This window comes from Gorilla gorilla, chromosome 12 (genome assembly GCF_029281585.2).
Source record: "Gorilla gorilla gorilla isolate KB3781 chromosome 12, NHGRI_mGorGor1-v2.1_pri, whole genome shotgun sequence".
NCBI lineage: Eukaryota > Metazoa > Chordata > Mammalia > Primates > Hominidae > Gorilla > Gorilla gorilla.
Genome location: NC_073236.2, coordinates 108,105,223 through 108,131,520, shown reverse-complemented (window position 1 = coordinate 108,131,520; position 26,298 = coordinate 108,105,223). Strand labels below are relative to the sequence as shown.

The following is a 26,298-nucleotide window of genomic DNA, read 5'->3' as shown; positions in this document are numbered from 1 at the left end:
ACCAATGGAACGGAATAGAGAACTCAGAAATATAACTGTACATCTACAACCATCTGATCTTCAACAAACCTGACAAAAACAAGCAATGGGGAAAGGAAATATGGAATTATGTAAAGAGACTGAATCAGTGACTCACTGGTCTCCCTGAAAGAGATGGGGAGAATTTCAGGATATCATGCATCAGAACTTCCCTAACCTAGCTAGAGAGGCCAATATTCAAATTCAGGAAATGCAGAGAACCCACACAAAATATTTCACAAGAAGATCATCCCCAAGGCATAATCATCAGATTCTCCAAGGTCGAAATAAAAGAAAAAATGTTAAAGGCAACTAGAGAGAAAAGCATGGTCATCTACAAAGGGAAGCCCATCAGACTAACAGCAGACTTCTCAGCAGAAACCCTACAAGCCAGAAGACTTTCTTAAAGTCAACATTCTTAAAGAAAAAAAATTCCAGCCAGGCACAGTGGCTCACGCCTATAATCTCAGAACTTTGGGAGGCCAAGGTGGGTGGATCATTTGAGGTCAGGAGTTCAAGACCAGCCTGGCCAACATGGTGAAACCCAGCCTCTACTAAAATTACAAAAATTAGCCACGCATGGTGGTGGGCAACTGTAGTTCCAGCTACTAGGGAGGCTGAGGCAGGAGAATGGCTTGAACCCAGGGGACAGAGGTTGCAGTGAGCTGAGATCGTGCCACTGCACTCTAGCCTGGGCAACAGGGCAAGATTCCATCTCAAAAAAAGAAAAAAGAAAAGAAAAGAAATTCCAACCAATAATTTTACATCTGGCCAAACTAAGCTTCGTAAGTGAAGGAAAAATAAGATCTTTCTCAAATAAACTAATGCTGAGGGAATTCGTTACCACCAGACCTGCCTTACAAGAGCTCCTGAAAGAAGCACTGTGGAAAGGAAAGACCATTACCAGCCACTACAATAACACACTGAAGTATACAGATCGGTGAGACTATAAAGCAACCATACAAACAAGCCAGCATAATAACCAGCTAACAACACAATGACAGGATCAAATCCACACATATCAATACCAACCTTGAATATAAATGGGCTAAATGCCCCATTTAAAAGGCACAAAGTGGCAAGCTGGATAAAGAAGAAAGACTTAATGGCATGTTGTCTTTAAGGGACCTGTCTCACAAGCAATGACACTCACAGGCTCAAAACAGAGAGATGGAGAAAAATCTACCAAGCAAATGGAAAACAGAAAAAAGCAAGGGTTGCAATTCTAAATTCAGACAAAGTAGAGTTTAAACAAAAAAGATCAAAAAAAGGGAAAGAAGGGCATTATATAATGGCAAAGGGTTCAATTCAACAAAAAGACCTAACTATCTTAAATATATATGTACCTAACACAGGAGCACCCAGACTCATAAAGCAAGTTCTTAGAGACCTTCAAAGAGACTTTGACTCCCACACAATAATAGTCGGAGGCCTCAAAACTCCACTGACATTATGAGGCAGATTATCAAGGCAGAAAATTAACAAAGACATTCAGGACCTGAACTTAATACTGTACCAATGGACCTGATAGACATCTACAGAAACTCTCCACCCAAAAACAACAAAATATAAGTTCTTCCTATTGTGACATGGCACATAACCTAAAATTGACCACACAATCAAACACAAAACACTACTCAGCAAATACAAAAGAATCAAAATCATACCAACCACTCTTTCAGACCACAGTGCAATAAAATTGGAAATCAGGATTGAGAAAATTGCTCAAAACCATACAATTACATGGAAATTAAACAACCTGCTCCTGAATGACTATTGGGTAACTAATGAAATTAAGGCAGAAATCAAGACATGTTTTGAAACTAATGAGAACAAAGATACAACATAACAGAATCTTTGGAACACAGCTAAAGCAGTGTTAAGAGGGAAATTTGTAGCACTAAATGCCCACATCACAAAGTTAGAAAGATCTCAGGTTAACAACCTAACATCTAAGAGAACGAGAGAAGCAAGAGCAAACCAACATCAAACCTAGCAGAAGAAAATAAATAATCAAAATCAGAGCTGAACTGAAGGAGATTGAGATGTGAAAGACCATTCAAAAGATCAATGAATCCAGGAGTTGGTTTTTAGAAAAAAATTAATAAGATAGATAAACTGCTAACTAAACGAGTAAGAAGAAATGATAGAGGATCAAAATAAATGCAATTAGAAACAACAAAGGGAATAATACCACTCCACAAAAATACAAATAGCCAGCAAAGAACAGCATAAAAACCTCTACACACACGAACTAGAAAATCTAGAAGTGATGGATAAATTACTGGATACATACAGCCTCCCAAGACTGAACTTGGAAGAAGCTGATTCCCTGAACAGCCCAAAAACAAGCTCCAAAATTGAATCAGTAATAAATAGCTTACTAACCAAAAAAAGCCAAGGACCTGACAGATTCACAGCCAAATTCTACCGTATGTACAAAGAAGAGCTGGTACCATTCCTACTGAAACTATTCCAAAAAATTAATGAGGAGGAACCTCTCCCTAATTCATTTTTTGAGGCCAGCATCATCCGGGTACCAGAACCTGGCAGAGACACAAAAACAACAAAAACTTCAGCCCAATATCCTTGACGAACATTGATGCAAAATTCTCAACAAAATACTAACAAACAGAATCCAGCAACACATCAAAAAACTAATCCACCATGATCATCAAAAAACTTTATCCCTGGGATGCAGGGTTGGTTCAACATACACAAATCAATAAATATGATTCATCACATAAACAGAACTAAAGACAAAAACCACATTATTATCTCACTAGATGCACAGAAGGGTTTTGATAAAATTTAACACTGCTTCATGTTAAAAACTCTCAAAAAACTAGGTATTGAAGAAACATACCTCAACATAGTAAGAGCCATTTATGAAAAACACCCACAGCCAACATCATACAAAATGGGCAAAAGCTGGTAGCATTCCCCTTGAAAATTGGCACAAGACAAGGATGACCTGTCTCACCACTCCTATTCAACATAGTATTGGAAGTCCTGGCCAGATAAATAAGGCAAGAGAAAGAAATAAAGGCATCCAAATAGAAAGAGAAGAAGCCAAACTATCCTTGTTTGAAGATTATAGGATTCTATATCTAGAAAACTCCATAGTCTCTGCCCAAAAGCTCCTTGAGCTGATAAGCAACTTCAGCAAAGCTTTGGGACACAAAATCAATGTACAAAAATCACTAGCATTCTTACACAAACAATAGTCAAGCCTAGAGTCAATCCCAGGAACACAATCCCATTCACAATTGCCACACACACAGAAATAAAATACCTAGGAATACAGCTAACCAGTGAGAGATTGCTACAATGAGAATTACAAAACCCTGCTCAAAGAAATCAGAGATGACACAAATGGAAGACATTCCATGCACATGGATAGGAAGAATAAATATTGTTAAAATGGTCATACTACCCAAAGTGATTTACACATTCAACGCTATTCCTATCAAATTACCAATGACATTCTTCACAGAACTAGAAAAAAAATTTTTAAATTCATATGGAACCAAAACAGAGCCCGAATAGGCAAAGCAATCCTAAGCAAAAAGAACAAAGCAGGAGGCATCACACTACCTGACTTCAAACTATACTACATGGGTAAAGTAAACAAAATAGATGGTACTGGCACAAAAACAGACACATAGACCAATGGAAGAGAATAAAGAGCCTGGAAATAAGGGCACACACCTACAATCATCTGATATTTGTTGCGGGAAGTCAGGAACCCCGAATGCAGGGACCGGCTGGAACCGCAGCAGAAGAATATAAATTGTGAAGATTTCATGGACATTTATCAGTTCCCAAAATTAATACTTTTATAATTTCTTATGCCTGTCTTTACTGCAGTCTCTGAACGTAAATTGTGAAGATTTCATGGACATTTATCACTTCTCCAATCAATACTCTTATAATTTCTTATGCCTGTCTTTAATTTCTTAATCACATTATCTTCGTAAGCTGAGAATGTACATCACCTCAGAACCTGTGATGATTGTGTTAACTGTACAAATTGATTGTAAAATATGTGTGTTTGAACAATATGAAATCAGTGCACCCTGAAAAAGAACAGAATAACAGCGATTTTCAGAGAACAAGGAAAGATAACATAAGGTCTGACTGCCTGTGGGGTCAGGCAGAATACAGCCATATTTTTCTTCTCGCAGAAAACCTATAGATGGATGTGCGAGTAGGAGAAATGTCGCTGAATTCTTTTCCCAGCAAGGAATAGCCCTGGGGAAGGAACGCATTCCTGGGTGTAGATCTATAGACAGCCGCTCTGGGAGTGTCTGTCTTATGCGATTGAGATAAGGACTGAAATATGCCCTGGTCTCCTGCAGTGACCTCAGGCTTACTAGGATTGGGAAATTCCAGCCTGGTAAATTCTAGTCAGACCGGTTGTCTGCTCTCAAACCCTGTTTCCTGTTAAGATGTTTATCAAGACAATGCATGCACAGTGGGACACAGACCCTCATCAGTAATTCTAATTTTGCCTTTGCCTTGTGATCTTTTATTACCCTTTGAAGCATGTGATCTTTGTGACTTCCTCCCTGTTCATACACCCCCTCCCCTCTTAGAATCCCTAATAAAAACTTGCTGGTTTTGCAGCTCAGGTGGGCATCACAGAATCAGCCAATATGTGATGTCACCCCCGGCAGCCCAGCTGTAAAATTCTACTCTTTGTACTCTTTCTCTTTATTTCTCAGACTGGCTGACACTTAGGGAAAACAGAAAAGAACCTATGTTGAAATATTGAGGGCTGGTTCCCCCAGTAGATATTTAATAAAGTTGACAAAAACAAGCAACAGGGAAAGGACTCCCTATTCAATACATAGTGCTGGAATAACTGGCTAGTCAAATGCAGAAGATTGAAACTGGACCCCTTCCTTACACCATATACAAAAATCAACACAAGAGGGGTTGAAGATTTAAATGTAAAACCCAAAACTATAAAAACCCTAGAAGATAACCTAGGATATACCATTCTGGACATAGGAACTGGCAAAGATTTCATGACAAAGACACCAAAAGCAATCACAACAAAAGTAAAAATTGACAAATGGGATCTAATTAAACTTAAGACCTTCTGCACAGCAAAAGAAACTATCAAGAGAGTAAACAGACAACCTACAGAATAGGAGAAAATATCTGCAAACTATGCATATGACAAAGGGCTAATATTCAGCACATATAAGAAACTTAAACAAATTTACAAGGAAAAAGATAACCCCATTAAAAGGTGGGCAAAGAGGCTGGGAGTGGTAGCTCATGCCTGTAATCCTAGCACTTTGGAAGACCAAGGCAGGCAGATCACTTGAGCTCAGGGCATTCGAGACCAGCCTGGGCAACATGGCAAAACCCCATCTCTTTTAAAAACACAAAAATTAACCAGGCATGGTGGTACGTGACTGTAGTCCCAGCTACTCAAGAGGCTGAGGCAGGAGGATCACCTGAGCTCAGGAAGCAGATATTGCAGTGAGCTGAGATCACACTACAGCACTCCAGCCTGGGCAACAGAGCCAGACCCTGCCTTTAAAAAAATAAAAATAAAAAAATTGGGCAAAGGATGTGAACAGAAACTTTTCAAAAGAAGACATATAGGCAGCCCATAAGCATATGAAAAAAAAGCTCAATATCACTGATCACTAGAAAAATGCAAATCAAAACCACAGCAAGATACCACCTCACACCAGTCAGAATGGCTATTAATAAAAAGTCAAAGAATAGCAGATGTTGGCAAGGTTGCAGAGAAAAGGGAAACACTTATACACTGTTGATAGGCATGTAAATTGGTTCAACCATTGTGGAAAGCAATGTGGCAATTCCTCAAACAGCTGAAAACAGAATTACCATTCAACCAAGCAATCCCATTGCAGGATATGTTCCCAAAGGAATATAAATCACTTTATCCTAAAGGCACATGCATGCATATGTTCACTGCAGCACTATTATTCACTTTGTTATTATTCACAATAACAAAGACATACAATCAACCTAAATTCCCATCAATGGTACACTGGATAAAGAAAATATGGTACATATACACCATGGAATTCTATGCAGCCATAAAAAAGAATATCATGTTCTTTGCAGGAACATGAATGGAGCTGGAGGCATTATCCTTAGGAGATTAATGCAGGAACAGAAAACCAAATACTGCATGTTCTCACTTGGAAGTGGGAGCTAAATGATGAGAACACATGGACACAAAGAGCAAAACAACAAATACTGGGGCCTACCAGAGGGTGGAGAGTGGTAGGAGGGAGAGGAGCAGAAAACTATTGAGTACTAGGCTTACTACCTGGGTGATAAAATAATCTGTACATCAAACCCCCATGACATGAGTTTACCTATACAACAAACTTTCACATGCACCCCTGAACCTAAAATAAAAGTTGTTTTAAAACTTCAGAAGGACCCAGTCATAGGGGGCTATAGTATAACCAAAAAAAAAAATTGGTCTTTGTCACCAGTTTCTGGCACAGAGGTCCCAAAACCCTTGAAATTTCCTGAGTAATAAGGGTTATAGGAGCATCTTTTGTTTTAACGAGACAACTCTTGGTAGCCCGTACATAGCTTCAGGATGGGGCTGATCACCAGAAAGATTAAGCCTTGCCCAGCCTCCAGGAAGGAGAGAGGAACTGGAGATTGAGTTAATCAGCAATGGCCAAGTAATGTAGTTTTCTGAGTTGTGTGAGCCATTCTAGCAAATCATTAACATTGAGGAGGGAAGTGTGGAAATGCCCAATTTATAGCCAGTAAGTCAGAAATACAGGTGACTCAATGCTTGTGACTGACATCTGAAGCAAAGGAAATATTGTGGCACCGACTCCTTAAACCAGGAGAGTCTGATGCTAAATCTGGGAAGTCAGTGTCAGAACTGAATTGAATCGTCAGACATCTAGTTGGTGTTGGAGAATCAGAGAACTGAAGAAGTATTGTTGGATAAGACAATATATATTTGGTGTCTTCACAAAATAAACCCACACACACACACACAATTGTGAGTTTAATGTAGAAGAGTTCCACAAGGTCTTCACAGTGAATATCAGTATGAATCCTTTTTTTTAAGAGGTGAAATCATTTGCTGGGTTGTTTATTTTTTGGTACAACCAGAAAATAGTGTGGGATATTGAATTATGAGTGTTTTTGACTGTCTTGGGTATCACCTTAACATTCCATAGATGGGGGTTAGTTTTTATATCCTATAATACAAAGCATATTAAATGGCAACATAGAGTCACAGTCCTGCATTTAATGTCTTGAACATTTTAAATTGCTTCTGCTCCCATGTTGTGTTTTAACAGCACTGTTTCCTAAAGAAAACCACTTAGGCTAGGCTAAACTGTAATGTTTGGTAGGTGAGGTGTATTAAATGTATTTTTTACTCACAATATTTACGACCTATAATGGGTTTATCAGGACATAACCCTGTCATAAGTCAAGGAACATATAAGTATGTATGTATAAGTGAATGAATGACAGCAATGATACAAGGGATAGGAGGAAAGAATCAGAAATATTTTATTGCTATAAAGTACTTGCACTATGCATGAAGCAGTATCATGTTATTTAAAAGCCGATTTGGATTAACTGTAAATCTATATTGCAAACTCTAGGGCAACCACTTTTAAAAGTTTAAAAAGAACTATAATTGACATGCTAAAAAAAAAGGAGAAAAAATGAACCTTATAAAATGCTCAATTAAAACCACAAAGGCAAAAACAAAAGTGTGGAAGACAATACAGGAACAGAGAACACATGTGACAAGTAGAAAACAGTCACAAATATGGTAGATATTAATCCAACTATATCAATAATCACCTTAAACATCAATGGTCTGTTTACACCAATTTTTAAAAAGAGATTGTTAAAGTGGATCAAAAAACAAGACCCAGCTCTATGTTGCCTACATGAAACTCTCTTTAAATATAAAGATACATACAGATTAAAAGTAAAGTAATAGAGAAAGAAATACCATGCTAACACTAATCAAAATAAAGTGGCAACAGCTATATTAATTTCAGACAGAGCAGACTTCAGAGCAAGGAAAGTTATCAGGGATTAAAAGGGACATTACATAATGAGAAAGGGGTCAATTCTCCAAGAAGGCTTAACAATCCTTAATTTGTTCACAAATTAGAACATCAACATATGTGGAGGAAAAAACTGATAGAACTGCTAGGAAAAATAGGTGAATCCACTATTATAGTTGAAGACTTTAACACCCCTCTATCAGAATGGGCAGATGCAGCAGGCAGAAAATCATTAAGTGTGTAGTTGAACTCAACAGCCCTATCAATCAAGTGGATATAATTAACTTCTATAGACTAGTTCATCCAACAACAGTGGACTACACATTCTTGTCAAGCTCACATGGGACATTCACCAAGATAGATCCCATTCTGAGCCACAAAAAATATTTTAACAAATTTAAAAGAATAGAAATCATACAGTATCTTCTCTTAGACCATGATGGAATAATCTAGAAATCAATAACAAAAAGATAGCTGGAGAATCCCAAGTTACTTGAAGACTAAACAACACAATTCCAACTAATACATGGGTGACAGAAGATATCTCAGAGAATTTTTAAAATATTTTAAACTAAATAAAGATACAACATATCAAAATTAGTGAGGTGCAGTGAAAACAGTGCTTAGAGGGAAATGTATAGCATTGAATGCATACATTAGAAAAGAAGAAAGACCTAAAATCCACAATCTAAGCTTCCAAGTTAGGAAACAAGAAAAAGAAGAGAAAATTAAATCCAAAGTAGAGGAAGGAAGGAAGGAAGGAAGGAAGAGAGAGAGGGAGGGAGGGAGGGAGGGAGGGAGGATGTTTTACCTTTTCATAGTAGTCTCCTTTCTTTGAATATGCCATCTAAAACAGCCTTTCATTCTCAGCTAACATCTTCCTCTCAATTGAAACATTCCCCTTCTAAGTTGACCTTTGAAATAGATCTGATGTATTATGTTTCTTAAACTGAACCAATGTGTAGAAATAAGGGGGTTGATGGGAATAAGGGATGAAAGAGAAGCAGAATCACGTGATTAGATTTTAAAAATACATATGTTCCCATACCACCTAAGGCATATAATACTGCAGGATGGGTATGTATATTGTATTAGTCAGGACAGGTTGAGCTATGCTGTTAAAATAAATAAACCTCAAATCTCAGTGTCTTAACACAATAAAGGCTTACTTCTTTCTCATATCATAGGCGTGGACTGTTCGCCAAGTTGTCGTCAAAGTACAGGCCTCTTTGCAGTCTCTGGCTCTACCACCTTCAACTCATAGTTTCAAGGAAGCCCTCAGCATCCATTTGGCATGAGAGGGCGAGAGGGTGAGAGGAAGAGTGCATAGAAGGCACTCCCTCTTAACTACCTGAAACCAGAAGTGACAAATCATTCCAAATCATATTCTATTGAAAAGAACTATTCTTATGGCCCCACATAGATACAAGAAAGCTGAGAAACATTGTTTCACTGTGTGTCCAAGAAGAGGAAATATATATGGTGAAAACCTAGTCCATTTCTGCCATGGTCTGCCCTTCTGGTAACCAGAAGCTGTTTCACACTTCCATTCTTATATAGAACATTCTCACTCTCTCGTCAAGAGAAACATTCTAAAGTGACATCCAGTCATTGCATCCAGCTCAAGATCCAGCATCCAGTGATATGCTAGCTTTTCCATCAAATCTGGGGAAGATTCTCATGATCTCACAAATTAAAATCTAAAAACACAAATTATCTTCTCTCTCACCACACCCAATTTATAATGGTGGTGCAGGGACAGGATAACTGCAGTAAAATCACCCATCGTGTACCTTCTGGTATGATGTTAAGAGAAGGGCTCTTCACCTCTGTGTTATTCTTCCTGAAACTCTATAATTCCAAGATAATCATGAGAAAACATCAGACAACTCCAAATTGAGGAACATTCTACTAAAATCTAACCATTAATCTTCAATAGTCAAAGTCATAAAAAACAAAGAAAGACCAAGAAATTGACACAGATTGAAATACACTAAGGAGACATGTTGACTAAATTGCAACATGCCGTCCTGCATTAGATCCTGAAACCAAAAAAAAAGACATTAGTGAAAACCTAATGAGATCTGAATAAAGTCTATAGTTAATAGTGTTGTACCAATATTAATTTCTTAGTCTTGATAAATACACCATGGTTATGTAAAATGTTAATTACTAAGAAAAGCTATATAAAAGAAATACATCTTGTCTGTGCCATCTTTACAACTCTTCTATAAATCTAAAATTATCTTAAAAGAAAAACTTTTTTAAAATTCCATTTGATGAAATTTCATCAAACTAAAAACCTTCTATGCAACAAAGGAAACAATCAATAGAGTAAAGAGATACTGTATAGAATGGGAAAAAAAATTTGCAAATCATACATCTAATAAGGGAGTTACTATACAAAACCTATAAGGAACTCAAAGAGCACAACAGCAAGAAAATAAATCAATTTTAAAATGGACAAAGGATACAAATAGACATTTCCCAAAAGAAGACATACAAATGGCCAAAAAGTATTTGAAAAAATGCTCAATATCATTAATCATCACAGAAATGCAAATTAAACCACAATGGGATATTACCTCACGCCTGTTAACATGGTTGTTACCAAAAAGACAAAAGATAACAAATGTTGACAAAAATATAAAGAAAAATGAATGCTTGCACACTATTTCTGGGAATGCAAATTAGTGCAGCCATTATGGAAAACAGCATAGAGATCACTCAAAAAATTAAAAATAGAATTACCACATGATCCAGCAGCCCACTATTGGGCATATAGCCAAAGGATATGAAATCATGAAAGATGTCTAAACTCCCATATTCTTTGCAGCGTTACTCACAATAGCCAAATATAAAATCAACCTAAGTATTCATCAATGGATGAATGGATAAAGAAAATGTGATATATATACACAACGGAATAGTACTCAGCCTTAAAGAAAATCCAGTCATTTGTGACAATGTGAATGAACCTAACATAATGAAGACACTTCATTATGTTTATTTCACTTAAGTGAAATTATTTCACTTAATTTAAGTGAAATAAACATGGTACAGAAAAACAAATACTACACAATCTCACTTATATGTAAAATTGTTAAGAAGTCATCCACCAAAAAACTATTAGAACAGATAAACAAATTCAGTAAAGTTGCAGGATACAAAATCAACATACGGAAATCATTAGCATTTCTATATGCCAACAGCAAACAGTCTGAAAAGGAAATCAAGAAAATAACCCCATTTACTATAGCTACAAATAAAATTAAATACTTGGGAATTAACTTAACCAAAGAAGTGAAAGATCTCTACAACGAAACCTATAAAACATTGATGAAAAAATTGAAGAGGACACAAAAAAAATGGAAGGATATTCCATGTTAATGGATTAGAAGAATCAATATCATTAAAATGTCCATACATGCTACCCAAAGTAATCAACAGATTCAATACAATTCCTATCAAAATACCAATGGCATTCTTCACAGAAATAAAAAAAAATCCTAAAATTTATATGAAACCACAAAAGACACAGAAGAGCCAAAGTCACCCTGAGCAAAACTAACAAAACTGGAGGAATCACATTACCTTACTTCACACTAGACTACAGAGCTATAGTAACCAAAACAGTATGGTACTGGCATAAAAACAGATATACAGACCAATAGAACACAATAGAGAACCCAGAAACAAATTCATACATCTACAGTGAACTCATTTTCAACAAAGGTGTCAAGAACATACACTAGGAAAAGGACAGTCTCTTCAATAAATTTTGCCAGGAAAACTGGATATCCATATGCAGCAGAATGGAACTAGACTCCTATCACTTGCTATTAACAAAATAAAATAAAATCAGCTGGGCATGGTGGCTCAAGCCTGTAATCCTAGCACTTTGCAAGGCCAAGGTGTGTGGATCACTTGAGATCAGGAGTTCAAGACCAGCCTGGACAACATGGCAAAACCCTGTCCACACTAAAAATACAAAAATTAGCTGGGCATGGTGGCAGGCACCTATAATCCCAGCTATTTGAGAGGCTGAGGCACCTGAATCATTTGAACCTAGGAAGTGGAGGTTGCAGTAAGCCAAGAATGCACCACTGCACTCCAGCCTGGGTGACAGAACAAGACTGTCTCAAAACAAGCAAACAAAAAAATCAAATCAAAATGGATTAAAGACTTCAATCTAAGACTTCAAACTATGAAACCTCTATAAGAAAACATTAGAGAAACTCTCCAGGACATCGTAATGGGCAAATAATTTCTTGAGTAATATCCTACAAGCACAGGCAATCAAAGCAAAAATGGACAAATGGGGTTATATCAAGTTAAAAAGCCTCTGCACAGCAAAGAAAATAATCAGTAGAGTGAAGAAACAATGCACAGGCGGAGAAAATATTTGCAAACTAACCATCCGACAAGGGATTAATAACCAGAATATATAAGGAGCTCAAACAACTCTATAAGAAAAAATCTAATAATCCAATTTAAAATGGGCAAAATATTTAAAGAAACATTTCTCAGAAGAATACATATAAATGGCAAACAAGTATATGAAAAGGTGCTCAGCATAATTGATCATCAGAGAAATTCAGATCAAAACTGCAATGGGCCAGCACAGTGGTTCACGTCTGTAATCCCAGACAAGATTGGGAGGTCACGGCAGGTGGATTGCTTGAGCCCAGGAGTTTGTGAAAAACCTGGACAACAAGGCAAGACCCCGTCTCTATTTTTTAAAAAAATTGCAATGAGATATCATCTCACCTCAGTTAAAATGGTTTTCATCCAAAAGTCAGGCAATGACAAATGCTAGCAAGAATGTGAAGAAAAGGGGATCCTTGTACATTGTTGATGGGAAAGTAAATTAGTACAACCACTATGGAGAACAGCTTGGAGGTTCCTCAAAAAGCTAAAAATAGAACTACCATATGATCCAGCAATTCCACTGCTAGGTATATACTCAAAAGAAAGGAAACCAGTATATCAAAGAGATATCTGCACTCCCATGTTTATTGTAGCATGATTCACAACAGTCAAGATTTGGAAACAACCTGTGTCCATCAATAGGTGAATGGAAAAAGAAAATGTGCTGCATATACACAATGGAGTACTATTCAGCCATAAAAAAGAATGAGATCCTGTCATTTGTGAATAGAGCTGTGGAGGTCATTATATTAAGTGAAATAAGCCATGCACAGAAAGACAAACTTTGTTTTCACTCATTTGCGGGAGCTAAAAATCAAAACAATTGAACTCATGGAGATTGAGAATAGAATGAAGGTTACCAGAGACTGGAAAGGGTAGTGGGGGAGGTTGGGGGATGGGGGGATGTTTAACAGGTACAAACAAAAATAGAAAGAATGAATAAGATCTAGTATTTGAAAGCACAACAAGGTTGCTATAGTCAATAATTTAATTGTACATTTAAAAATCACTAAAAGAGTATAATTGAGGCCAGTCATGGTGGCTCATGCCTGTAATCCCAGCACTTTGGGAGCCAACATGGTGAAAACCTGTCTCTACTAAAAAATAAAAAATTAGCTGGGCATGGTGTTGCACACCTGTAGTCTCAGCTACTTGGGAGGCTGAGGTGGAAGAACTGCCTGAACCCGGGAAGTGGAGGTTGCAGTGAGCCGAGATCATTCCATTGCACTCCACCCTGGGTGACAGAGTGAGACCTTGTCTCAAACAAAAAGAAAAAAAAGAGTATAATTGAATTATTTGTAACACAAAGAATAAATGCTTGAGGTGATAGATATCCCATTTACCCTAATAATTATTACACATTGTTTGCCTGCATCCAAATAGTTCACATATGCCATAAATATATACTATGTACCCATAAACATTAAATATTAAAAACAAAATTTTCAAGTGTTCCTTTGAAAATGAGGAGAACAACATTATAAGGTTACTCTTAAAACTGTATAAAAATAAATACCTACATACATACATTTTTAAAAAGTCAAATTCAGAAGCAGAAAATCAATGGGGATTACTAGAGACTGAGAAGAAAGGGATTGGGGAGGTATCAGGATGAAAAAGTTCAAGAGCTCTATTACACAACATGGGGAACTACAGTTAATAGCGATGTGTTAGGCACTTGAAAATTGATGAGAGTAGATGTTCAGTGTTCTCATTACCAAAAAATAAAAGTATGTGAGGTAATGAATATGCTAATTAGCTTGATTTTGCCATTCCACAGTGTATAAAATTTTTGCCAATTTTTAAAACTCCATTTGAAAAAGGAAAGAATGAAAGATACACAACAATCACTAGTTCATAGCAGTTGTGGAATCCTCTAGGTAGACACCTATCTCTGCCCTGTGGAAGAAATTACATTAAGCCCCTGTTTTTTGCTCCCTGGGAAGAATTTCCTCATTTTCTCTGGTCCCTGGCTCAGCACTGTGAGAGAGTCTCTCTTTTCTATTCTCCTGGCTTGTTGTTGTTATTGTTGTTGCTATTGTTGTTTGAGACAGGGTCTCTCGCTGTGTCACCCAGGCTGGAGTGCGGTGGCATGAACACGGCTCCCTGCAGCCTCAACCTCCTGGGCTCAAGCAATCCTCCCACCTCAGGCTCCTGATAGCTGGGACCACAGGTGTGCACCACTACGCCCAGCTAACCTATTCTCCTTGTTTCAAGCATCTGAAGGTGTATGTTCTGTCCTTCTTGGGGACTGGACAAATTTTATAGCCTACTTCTCCTGTATGTGGACCTTTAGGAGCCTAAGGGTTGTTTTAAGTCTGAAACACTCCAAGTTTGAATTATGTGGCAATATAATTTTCTCAAAGAATGATATGTTTGCAATAAACCCATGCCTTATGTTAATAAGAACCCAAAGTTCTTTCTCAAACCTGCCTTTCTTTTTACTCCTTCACTCATCATATCTCTTTCTCTGAAATAAATAAAAACAGGTTACTTTGAAGATATCAACCTTGAATGGAATAGCTATGTTCTTAACCTAATCTTTGCCTGTCGTTCAAGGACTTTGCCTCTGTCTTATTACCTACATTTGGGAGTCTAGAAGCCATTGGATTTTTCCAACCTTTCAATGCCCCAAATTTTTACAGTCTCTTTATTTCTTTTATTTCTGGTTACACCAGCCAATTATCTCCTAACCTCATCTCTTTCTTGTAATACTTTCCCAAAATGCAGCAAATAGAAACCAACATGCAATAACATTTTGGCTCTTTATAATCATTTCCCCCAGAGCTGCTGGCTCAGTAGGGCCATGGCCTACCTCCCAAGATATTACAGGAAGCAGTTTTACCAAATACTTTACCAGTCTATACCATAGATCTGCCATCTCTGCAGCCCCGAATATCAGTTTCCTCACTCTCCAGTATTCAACTATTAAGCCAATAACACATATTTTAGGGTTACAGCAGCAATCCCCTTTAAATTCCTTATATAGACTAGGCTATGCTCTAGTGAAAATTAAAACTCCCAAATTTCAGTATCTTAAAAGTGTATTTATTGCTCATGCCACAACCCAGTGAGGGGTAAGCAGCTCTCCTCTAAGTGATGGTTCAGTCTTCTTCCATGCTGGGCATCCCCCATTTTCAACAATGTGCCATCCAGTTGACAACAAGGGGAGAAAAAAATGAGAAGGCACATTCATTCTTAACTGTCTCAACTGGAAATGTCATCTCATTTCTGCTCACATTCTATTGGCAAGAATTAGTCATACTGCCACACATTGACTTAAAGGCCCTGGAAAATGTAGTTTACCTGTGGATCTAGGAAGAGGAAATGAATGTGGAAAGATTGATTCGGTCAGCCATACATAAAACTCCACTGTAACATAGCAAGTTGGGCACAAAATATTCAATAACATAAAATTTAGTATTACCTTGATCCAAGATTAAATAAATTAACACAGTGAGTCTATCCAGCAATCCAATTCCAGGGCTCCAGTGGCACAATCTGAATCTGTCTAGGTCCCCATTGCAGTTTGGCACTCCAGGTGGTGGTTTTCTTCTCCAAGTTAAATATGATGGGGATTTTGAGAACAAGGTGGGGTGGAGGACAGAAGTCAATTTTGTTATATCCAAATTCATGTTATCATAGAATATACCGTCATGGACTTTTGCTATATTTTGAAAATGCGACCCAGTTGATTCTAATGTAACATCACTTTCGTTATTGAGAGTCATGACTGAGGAAATTACATTTTCAAAGGTACAGACCTATTTTGGTATATATTCCAGTTACTATCACTACATAACAAACCACCACAAAATTTCATAGCTTTAAAAATGTGGCATTTATTTTGCTCAGAAATCTAAAATTTGGAAAAAGCAATGCCCCATGAGCACAGTGTTCAGTTGGACCCACAGCATGTAAGAGCTTGCGGAGACTCATACAAAGTACAAGGTAAGTGTGTTACATCTATGACCAAGTAACAGGAGTGCTGAAACCCCCAAACTTTACATTCAAACCAAATCCTGCAATAAATGCAGAAAGAAGACAAAGACATTCTAAGAAACACAAACAACCAAGAAATCCTACCATTTCCTTTCTTATTCATGTTACTTTCCTATATTAGCTAACCACTTATGCTGGAAACGAATAACATAGAAAGAAAGGGAAAGATAGGAAAGGCCATAATTTCTTTTCCTTTCTGTAACTTCCTTACTTATCAATAAATAACAAGTAGAAATTATGGGTAGAACATGCACCTATTAAGAAATGAAATAAGACCAGGCATGGTGGTCATGCCTGTAATCCCAGCACTTAGGGAGGCCAAGGTGGGCAGATCACGAGGTCAGGAGTTCAAAACCAGCCTGACCAACATGGTGAAACTCCATTTCTACTAAAAATACAAAAATTAGCCAGGCACGGTGGTGTGCACCTGTTACCCCAGCTACTCAGGAGCCTGAGGCAGGAGAATCGCTTGAGCCCAGGAGGCAAAGGTTGCAGTGAGCCGCAGCCTGGGCGACAGAGCAAGACTCTGTCTCAAAAAAAGAAGAAAGATGGCCGAATAGGAACAGCTCCAGTCTACAGCTCCCAGCGTGAGTGACACACAAGACAGGTGATTTCTGCATTTCCAACTGAGGGACCGGGTTCATCTCACTGGGGCTTGTAGGACAGTGGGTGCAGGACAGTGGGTGCAGCCCACCAAGTGTAAGCTGAAGCAGGGCGAGGCATCGCCTCACCCAGGAAGTGCAAAGGGTCAGAGAATTCCCTTTCCTAGCCAAGGGAAGCTGTGACAGATGGCACCTGGAAAATCGAATCATTCCCACTCTAATACTGCGCTTTTCCAACAGTCTTAGGAAACGGCACACCAGGAGATTATATCCCGTGCATGGCTCAGAGGGTCCCACGCCCACAGAGCCTCCCTCTTTGCTAGCACAGCAGTCTGAGATTGAACTACAAGGTGGCAGCGAGGCTGGGGGAGGGGCGCCCGCCATTGCTGAGGCTTGAGTAGGTAAACAAAGCAGCTGGGAAGCTCGAGCTGGGTGGAGCCCACTGCAGCTCAAGGAGGCCTGCCTGCCTCTGTAGACTCCACCTCTCGGGGCAGGGCATAGCCAAACAAAAGGCAGCAGAAACCTCTGCAGACTTAAATATCCCTGTCTGACAGCTTTGAAGAGAGTAGTTGTTCTCGCAGCACAGAGTTTGAGATCTGAGAATGGACAGACTGCCTCCTCAAGTGAGTCCCTGACCCCTGAGTAGCCTAACTGGGAGGCACCCCCCAGGAGGGGCAGACTGACACCTCACACAGCCAGGTACACCTCTGAGACGAAGCTTCTAGAGGAACGATCAGGCAGCAACATTTGCTGTTCAGCAATATTCACTGTTCTGCAGCCTCTGCTGCTGATACTGAGGCAAACAGGTCTGGAGTGGACCTCCAGCAAACTCCAACAGACCTGCAGCTGAGGGTCCTGACTGTTAGAAGGAAAACTAACAAACAGAAAGGACATCCACACCAAAACCCCATCTGTACGTCACCATTATCAAATACCAAAGCTAGATAAAACCAAAAAGATGGGGAAAAAACAGAGCAAAAAAGCTGAAAATTATAAAAATCAGAGCACCTCTCCCCCTCCAAAGGAACACAGCTCCTCGCCAGCAATGGAACAAAGCTGGACAGAGAATGACTTTGACAAGTTGAGAGAAGAAGGCTTCAGATGATCAAACTTCTCCGAGCTAAAGGAGGAAGTATGAACCCAACACAAAGAAGCTAACAACCTTGAAAAAAGATTAGATGAATGGCTAACTAGAATAACCAGAGTAGAGAAGTCCTTAAATGACCTGATGGAGCTGAAAACCATGGCACGAGAACTACGTGATGAATGCACAAGCTTCGTTAGCCAATTCGATCAAGTGGAAGAAAGGGTATCAGTGATTGAAGATCAAATGAATGAAATGAGCAAGAAGAGAAGTTTACAGAAAAAAGAGTAAAAAGAAACGAACAAAGCCTCCAAGAAATATGGGACTATGTGAAAAGACCAAATCTACGTCTGATTGGTGTACCTGAAAGTGACAGGGAGAATAGAACCAAGTTGGAAAACACTCTGCAGGATATTATCCAGGAGAACATCCCCAACCTAGCAAGGCAGGCCAACATTCAAATTCAGAAAATACAGAGAACGCCACAAAGATACTCCTTGAGAAGAGCAACTCCAAGACACATAATTGTCAGATTCACCAAAGTTGAAATGAAGGAAAAAATGTTAAGGGCAGCCAGAGAGAAAGGTCGGGTTACCCACAAAGGGAAGCCCATCAGACTAACAGCTGATCTCTCAGCAGAAACTCTACAAGCCAGAAGAGAGTGGGGACCAATATTCAACATTCTTAAAGAAAAGAATTTTCAACCCAGAATTTCATATCCAGCCAAACTAAGCTTCATAAGTGAAGGAGAAATAAAATCCTTTACAGACAAGCAAATGCTGACATATTTTGTCACCACCAGGCCTGCCCTACAGCAGCTCCTGAGGGAAGCACTAAACATGGAAAGGAACAACCAGTACCACCCATTGCAAAAACACGCCAAATTGTAAAGACCATCGAGGCTAGGGAGAAACTGCATGAAAATAACCAGCAAAATAACCAGCTAACATCATAATGACAGGATCAAATTCGCATATAACAATATTAACCTTAAATGTAAATGGGCTAAATGCTCCAATTAAAAGACACAGACTGGCAAATTGGATAAAGAGTCAAGACCCATTGGTGTGCTTTATTCAGGAGACCCATCTCACGTGCAGAGACACACATAGGCTCAAAATAAAGGGATGGAGGAAGATCTACCAAGAAAATGGAAAACAAAAACAGGCAGAGGTTGCAATCCTAGTCTCTGATAAAACAGACTTTAAACCAACAAAGATCAAAAGAGACAAAGAAGGCCATTACATAATGGTAAAGGGATCAATTCAACAAGAAGAGCTAACTATCCTAAATATATATGTACCCAATACAGGAGCACCCAGATACATAAAGCAAGTCCTTGCAGACCTACAAAGAGACTTAGACTCCCACACAATAATAATGGGAGACTATAAAACCCCACTGTCAACATCAGACAGATCAACGAGACAGAAAGTTGACAAGGATATCCAGGAATTGAACTCAGCTCTGCACCAGGCGGACCTAATAGCCATCTACAGAACTCTCCATCCCAAATCAAAAGAATATACATTCTTCTCAGCACCACATCGCACTTATTCCAAAATTGACCACATAGTTGGAAGTAAAGCACTCCTCAGCAAATGTAAAAGAACAGAAATTATAACAAACTCTCTCAGGCCACGGTGCAATCAAACTAGAACTCAGGATTAAGAAACTCACTCAAAACCGCTCAACTACATGGAAACTGAGCAACCTGCCCCTGAATGACTACTGGGTATATAACGAAATGAGGGCAGAAATAAAGATGTTCTTTAAAACCAATGAGAACAAAGACACAACATACCAGAATCTCTGGGACACATTTAAAGCAGTGTGTAGAGGGAAATTTATAGCACTAAATGCCCACAAGAGAAAGCAGGAAATATTTAAATTGACACCCTAACATCACAATTAAAAGAACTAGTGAAGCAAGAGCAAACACATTCAAAAGCTAGCAGAAGGTGAGAAATAACTAAGATCAGAGCAGAACTGAAGGAGACAGAGACACAAAAATCCCTTCAAAAAATCAATGAATCCAGGAGCTGGTTTTTGGAAAAGATCAACAAAATTGATAGACCGCTAGCAAGACTAATAAAGAAGAAAAGAGAGAAGAACCAAATAGATGCAATAAGAAATGATAAAGGGGACATCACCACCAATCCCACAGAAATACGAACTACCATCAGAGAATACTATAAACACCTCTACATAAATAAACTAGAAAATCTACAAGAAATGGATAAATTCTTGGACACATACACCCTCCCAAGACTAAATCAGGAAGAAGTTGAATCCCTGAATAGACCAATAACAGGCTCTGAAATTGAGGCAATAATTAATAGCTTACCAACCAAAAAAAGTCCAGGACCAGATGGATTCACAGCCAAATTCTACCAGAGGTACAAAGAGGAGCTGGTACCATTCCTTCTGAAACTATTCCAATCAATAGAAAAAAGAGGGAATCCTCCCTAACTCATTTTATGAGGCCAGCATCAAAAAAGCCTGACAGAGACACAACAAAAAAACAGAATTTTAGATGAATATCCCTGATGAATATCAATGCAAAAATCATCAATAAAATACTGGCAAACCAAATGCAGCAGCACATCAAAAAGCTTATCCACCATGATCAAGTGGGCTTCATCCTTGGGATGCAAGGCTGGTTCAACATACTCAAATCAATAAACATAATCCAGCATATAAACAGAACCAAAGACCAAAACCACATGATTATCTCAATAAATGCAGAGAAGGCCTTCAACAAAATTCAACAGCCCTTCATGCTAAAAACTCTCAATAAATTCGGTATTGATGGGACATATCTCAAAATAATAAGAGCTATTTATGACAAACCCACAGCCAATATCATACTGAATGGGCAAAAACTGGAAGCATTCCCTTTGAAAACTGGCACAAGACAGGGATGCCCTCTCTCACCACTCCTATTCAACATAGAGTTGGAAGTTCTGGCCAGGGCAATTAGGCAGGAGAAAGAAATAAACGGTATTCAGTTAAGAAAAGAGGAAGTCAAATTGTCCCTGTTTGCAGATAACATGATTGTATATTGAGAAAACCCCATCGTCTCAACCCAAAATCTCCTTAAGCTGATAAGCAACTTCAGCAAAGTCTCAGGATACAAAATCAATGTGCAAAAATCACAAGCATTCTTATACACCAATAACAGACAAACAGAGAGCCAAATCATGAGTGAACTCCCATTCACAATTGCTTCCAAGAGAATAAAATACCTAGGAATCCAACTTACAAAGGATGTGAAGGACCTCTTCAAGGAGAATTACAAACCACTGCTCAACGAAACAAAAGAGGATACAAACAAATGGAAGAACATTCCATGCTCATGGATAGGAAGAATCAATATGGTGAAAATGGCTATAGTGCCCAAGGTAATTTATAGATTCAATGCCATCCCCATCAAGCTACCAATGACTTTCTTCACAGAATTGGAAAAAACCACTTTAAAGTTCATATGGAACAAGAAAAGAGCCCGCATTACCAAGACAATCCTAAGCAAAAGGAACAAAGCTGGAGGCATCACACTACCTGACTTCAAACTACACTACAAGGCTACAGTAACCAAAACAGCATGGTACTGGTAGCAAAACAGAGATATAGACCAATGGAGCAGAACAGAGCCCTCAGAAATAATACCACACATCTACAACCATCTGATCTTTGACAAACCTGACAAAAACAAGAAATGGGGAAAGGATTCCCTATTTAATAAATGGTGTTGGGGAAACTGGCTAGCCATATGTAGAAAGCTGAAATTGGATCCCTTCCTTACACTTTATACAAAAATTAATTCAAGATGGACTAAAGACTTAAATGTCAGACCTAAAACCATAAAAACCCTAGAAGAAAACCTAGGGAATACCATTCAGGACATAGGCATGGGCAAGGACTTTGTCTAAAACACCAAAAGCAATAAAAGCAATGGCAACAAAAGCCAAAATTGACAAATGGGATATAATTAAACTAAAGAGCTTCTACACAGCAAAAGAAATTACTATTGGAGTGAACAGGCAACCTATGGAATGGAAGAAAATTTTTGCAATCTACTCATCTGACAAAGGGTTAATATCCAGAATCTACTAAGAACTCAAACAAATTTACAAGAAAAAAAAACCCCATCAAAAAGTAGGCGAAGGATATGAACAGACACTTCTCAAAAGAAGACATTTATGCAGCCAAAAGACACATGAAAAAATGTTCATCATCACTGGCCATCAGAGGAATGCAAATCAAAACCACAATGAGATACCATCTCACACCAGTTAGAATGGCGATCATTAAAAAGTCAGGAAACAACAGGTGCTGGAGAGGATGTGGAGAAATAGGAACACTTTTACACTGTTGGTGGGACTGTAAACTAGTTCAACCATTGTGGAAGATAGTGTGGCAATTCCTCAAGGATCTAGAACTAGAAATACCATTTGACCCATCAATCCCTTTACTGGGTATATACCCAAAGGATTATAAATCATGCTGTTATAAAGACACATGCACACGTATGTTTATTGCAGCACTATTCACAATAGCAAAGACTTGGAACCAACCCAAATGTCCATCAATGATAGACTGGATTAAGAAAATGTGGCACATATACACCATGGAATACTATGCAGCCATAAAAAAGGATGAGTTCATGTCCTTTGTAGGGACATGGATGAAGCTGGAAACCATCATTCTCAGCAAACTATCGCAAGGACAAAAAACCAAACACTGCATGTTCTCACTCATAGGTGGGAAATGAACAATGAGAACACTTGGACACAGGAATGGGAACATCACACACTGGGACCTGTCATGGGGTAGGCGGAGCAGGGAGGGATAGCATTAGGAGATATACCTAGTGTAAATGACGAGTTAATGGGTGCAGCACACCAACATGGCACATGTATACATAAGTAACAAACCTGCACGTTGTGCACATGTACCCTAGAACTTAAAGTATAATTTAAAAAAAAAGAAAGAAAGAAAGAAAAGAAATGAAATAAGGCCGGGCACGGTGGCTCATGCCTGTAATCCCAGCTCTCTGGGAGGCCAGGGAGGGTAGATCACTTAAGGTCAGGAGTTTGAGACCAGCCTGGTCAACATGGTGAAACTCCGTCTCTATAAAAATACAAAAATTAGCCAGGTGTGGTTGCGTGCACCTGTAATCTTAGCTGCTCAGGAGGCTGAGGCTGGAGAATCACTTGAACCCAGGAGGTGGAGGCTACAGTGAGCCAAGGCGAGATTGTGCCACTGCACTCCAGCCTGGGCAACAGAGCCAGATTCCATCTCAAAAATAAAATTTTTAAAAAAGGAAATGAAATAAGACAATTGAGTTTGTTTTGTGCATCATTTCCACTGTTCTAGTAAGAATAAAATGTGTATCCATGTAGGAGCCACAAAAATAGGAACTATAGTTTTGGTGATTCCACATATTAGTTAAATGCTCTTATGTTTGCATGTAAAACAGGCATTATACAATATCAAAATGAATAATAAAATACATGCTAATAATTTAAATTTTCAATTTTTCTTTACCTATAAAGATATTAAACAGCAAATTAAAACCATCATAAGAAGTCAACAAAAAGACTGAAAGAAAGTAAAAAGACAGTTATATTTTTGTCCTTTAGTGATACTTTTTCCTACTTTTTGAATAACAATTCTGCATTTTCATTTTGAACTGTGTCCCACAACTTCCATAGCTTGCCCTTACTGGTAATTGCCTATCTAACAACTGTCTCTCACTTTCTTCTTCCTAAGAGAACCTCATTTTTATTCACTTTCCTTTTCCAAGGGAACATCTGCTTCAGGTGTGGTGATCTTTAGCCTCAGTTCCAGCCCCAGGCGATGTTTTCTCACTGGTGAAACCCAATTATCTGGTCCCTTCCCTACTGCTACCTAACCAGCATGACTTATCTCCCTTTCCCATTGCACTTTTATCCCAATAATATTTATCACCACTTTAGTCATTTGGTTCTTTTTTATCTCTTCCCATAGAATATAAGCTGTATGATTTTTACCTGTTTTGCCATCTGAGGTTTCCTAGCTCTAGTGACACATAATAGACATTCAATAAATATATGAAGAGTGAACAAATGAATTAATTCTTCTTGCCAATGCTTGGATTAGGACAAAAAGACATGAAGTGTGACATGGCTTCTGTGAAAGGTTTTAGTTACTGGTTTAAAAAAATGCAAGAAAAGTGACATTCACTCTGTTTCCACTGGATATTGTCATATCTCACTGAGGCCTGGATCTTCAGTAGCCTCTTACAACCACAAAGGGAGCAAACAGAAAAAAAAAAAGGGGGAGAGAGAGAGATCAAGTCAACATGCTGAAAATAGCAGAGTGGAAGATTAAAACAAAACTGGGCCCTTGATAACATCTTTGAGTCACTGAATTAACTGACCCCGGAGCCACTCTATCTTGGGACTTCTTGTTATGTGAGGTAATACATTTCTTTACTGTTTCCAACTACCTTGAATACTTACAGTTGAAAACATTCTGATACAACTATCCCTCTCCCTGTTGCATTCGAAAAGATTCTTCAGGCCAGGCGCGGTGCCTCAGGCCTGTAATCCCAGCACTTTGGGAGGCAGAAGCAGGCGGATCACCGGAGGTGGAGACCAGCCTGGCCAATATGGCGAAACCACGTCTCTACTAAAAATAGAAAAAAAAAAGTATCCAGGCATGGTGGTGGGCGCCTATAAGCCCAGCTACTTGGGAGGCTGAGGCAGGAGAATTGGTTGAACCTGGGAGGCGGAGGTGGCAGTGAGCCAAGATGGCGCCACTGTACTCCAACCTGGGCGGCAGAGTGAGACTCCGTCTCAATTGAAAAAAAAAAAAAAAAAGTCCAGACGCAGTGGCTCACACCTGTAATCCCAGCACTTTGGGAGGCCGAGGCGGGTGGATCACCTGAGGTCAGGAGTTTGAGACCAGCCTGGCCAACATGGTGAAACCCTGTCTCTACTAAAAATACAAAAATTAGCTGGGCACAGTGGCGCATGCCTGTAGCCTCAGCTGAGGCGGGAGAATCGCTTGAACCTGGGAGGCAAAGGTTGCGGTAAGCCAAGATCATGCTGACAGCGTGCTGGCAGTCCTCACAGCCCTCGCTCGCTCTGGGCGCCTCCTCTGCCTGGGCTCCCACTTTGGCGGCATTTGAGGAGCCCTTCAGCCCACTGCTGCACTGTGGGAGCCCCTTTCTGTGCTGGCCAAGGCCGGAGCCGGCTCCCTCAGCTTGCAGGGAGGTGTGGAGGGAGAGGCGCCAGCGGGAACTGGGGCTGCCTGCGGCGATTGCGGGCCAGCTGGAGTTCCGGGTGGGCGTGGGCTTGGCGGGCCCCGCGCTCGGAGCAGCCTGCCGGCCCTGCCGGCCTTAGCACCCAGGCCAGCGGCTGCGGAGGGTGTACTGGGTTCCCCAGCTGTGCCAGCCCACCGGCGCTGCGCTCGATTTCTCGCCAGGCCTTAGCTGCCTTCCCGCGGGGCAGGGCTCGGGACCTGCTCCACGGCGCCCCCTGCTCCAGGGCGCCCAGTCCCATCGACCACCCAAGGGCTGAGGAGTGAGGGCGCATGGCGCCAGACTGGCAGGCAGCTCCACCTGCAGCCCTGGGCGGGATCCACTGGGTGAAGCCAGCTGGGCTCCTGAGTCTGGTGGGGATGTGGAGAACATTTATGTCTAGCTCAGGGATTGTAAATGCACCAATCGGCACTCTGTATCTAGCTCAAGGTTTGTAAACACACCAATCAGCACCCTGTGTCTAGCTCAGGGTTTGTGAATGCACCAACCCACACTCTGTATCTAGCTACTCTGGTGGGGCCTTGGAGAACCTTTGTGTTGACACTCTGTATATCTAGCTAATCTAGTGGGGACGTGGAGAACCTTTCTGTCTAGCTCAGGGATTGTAAAGGCACCAATCAGCGCCCTGTCAAAACAGACCACTCGGCTCTACCAATCAGCAGGAGGTGGGTGGGGCCAGATAAGAGAATAAAAGCAGGCTGCCCCAGCCAGAAGCAGCAACCAGCTCAGGTCTGCTTCCACGTTGTGGAAGCTTTGTTCTTTCACTCTTTGCAATAAATCTTGCTACTGCTCACT

At 39.7% G+C, this 26,298-nt stretch overlaps 1 long non-coding RNA gene across 1 annotated transcript; it reads right to left on the bottom strand.

The window, feature by feature from the left end:
- Positions 1-15,531: 15,531 nt before the first annotated feature.
- LOC115933530 (uncharacterized) lies at positions 15,532-25,726 on the bottom strand. The gene is made up of 5 exons (XR_004069366.2): positions 25,704-25,726; positions 24,701-24,869; positions 15,934-16,058; positions 15,813-15,820; positions 15,532-15,626 (listed from the first exon to the last, which is right to left on the bottom strand). It is a non-coding gene; the product is annotated as an uncharacterized lncRNA (long non-coding RNA).
- Positions 25,727-26,298: the final 572 nt, after the last annotated feature.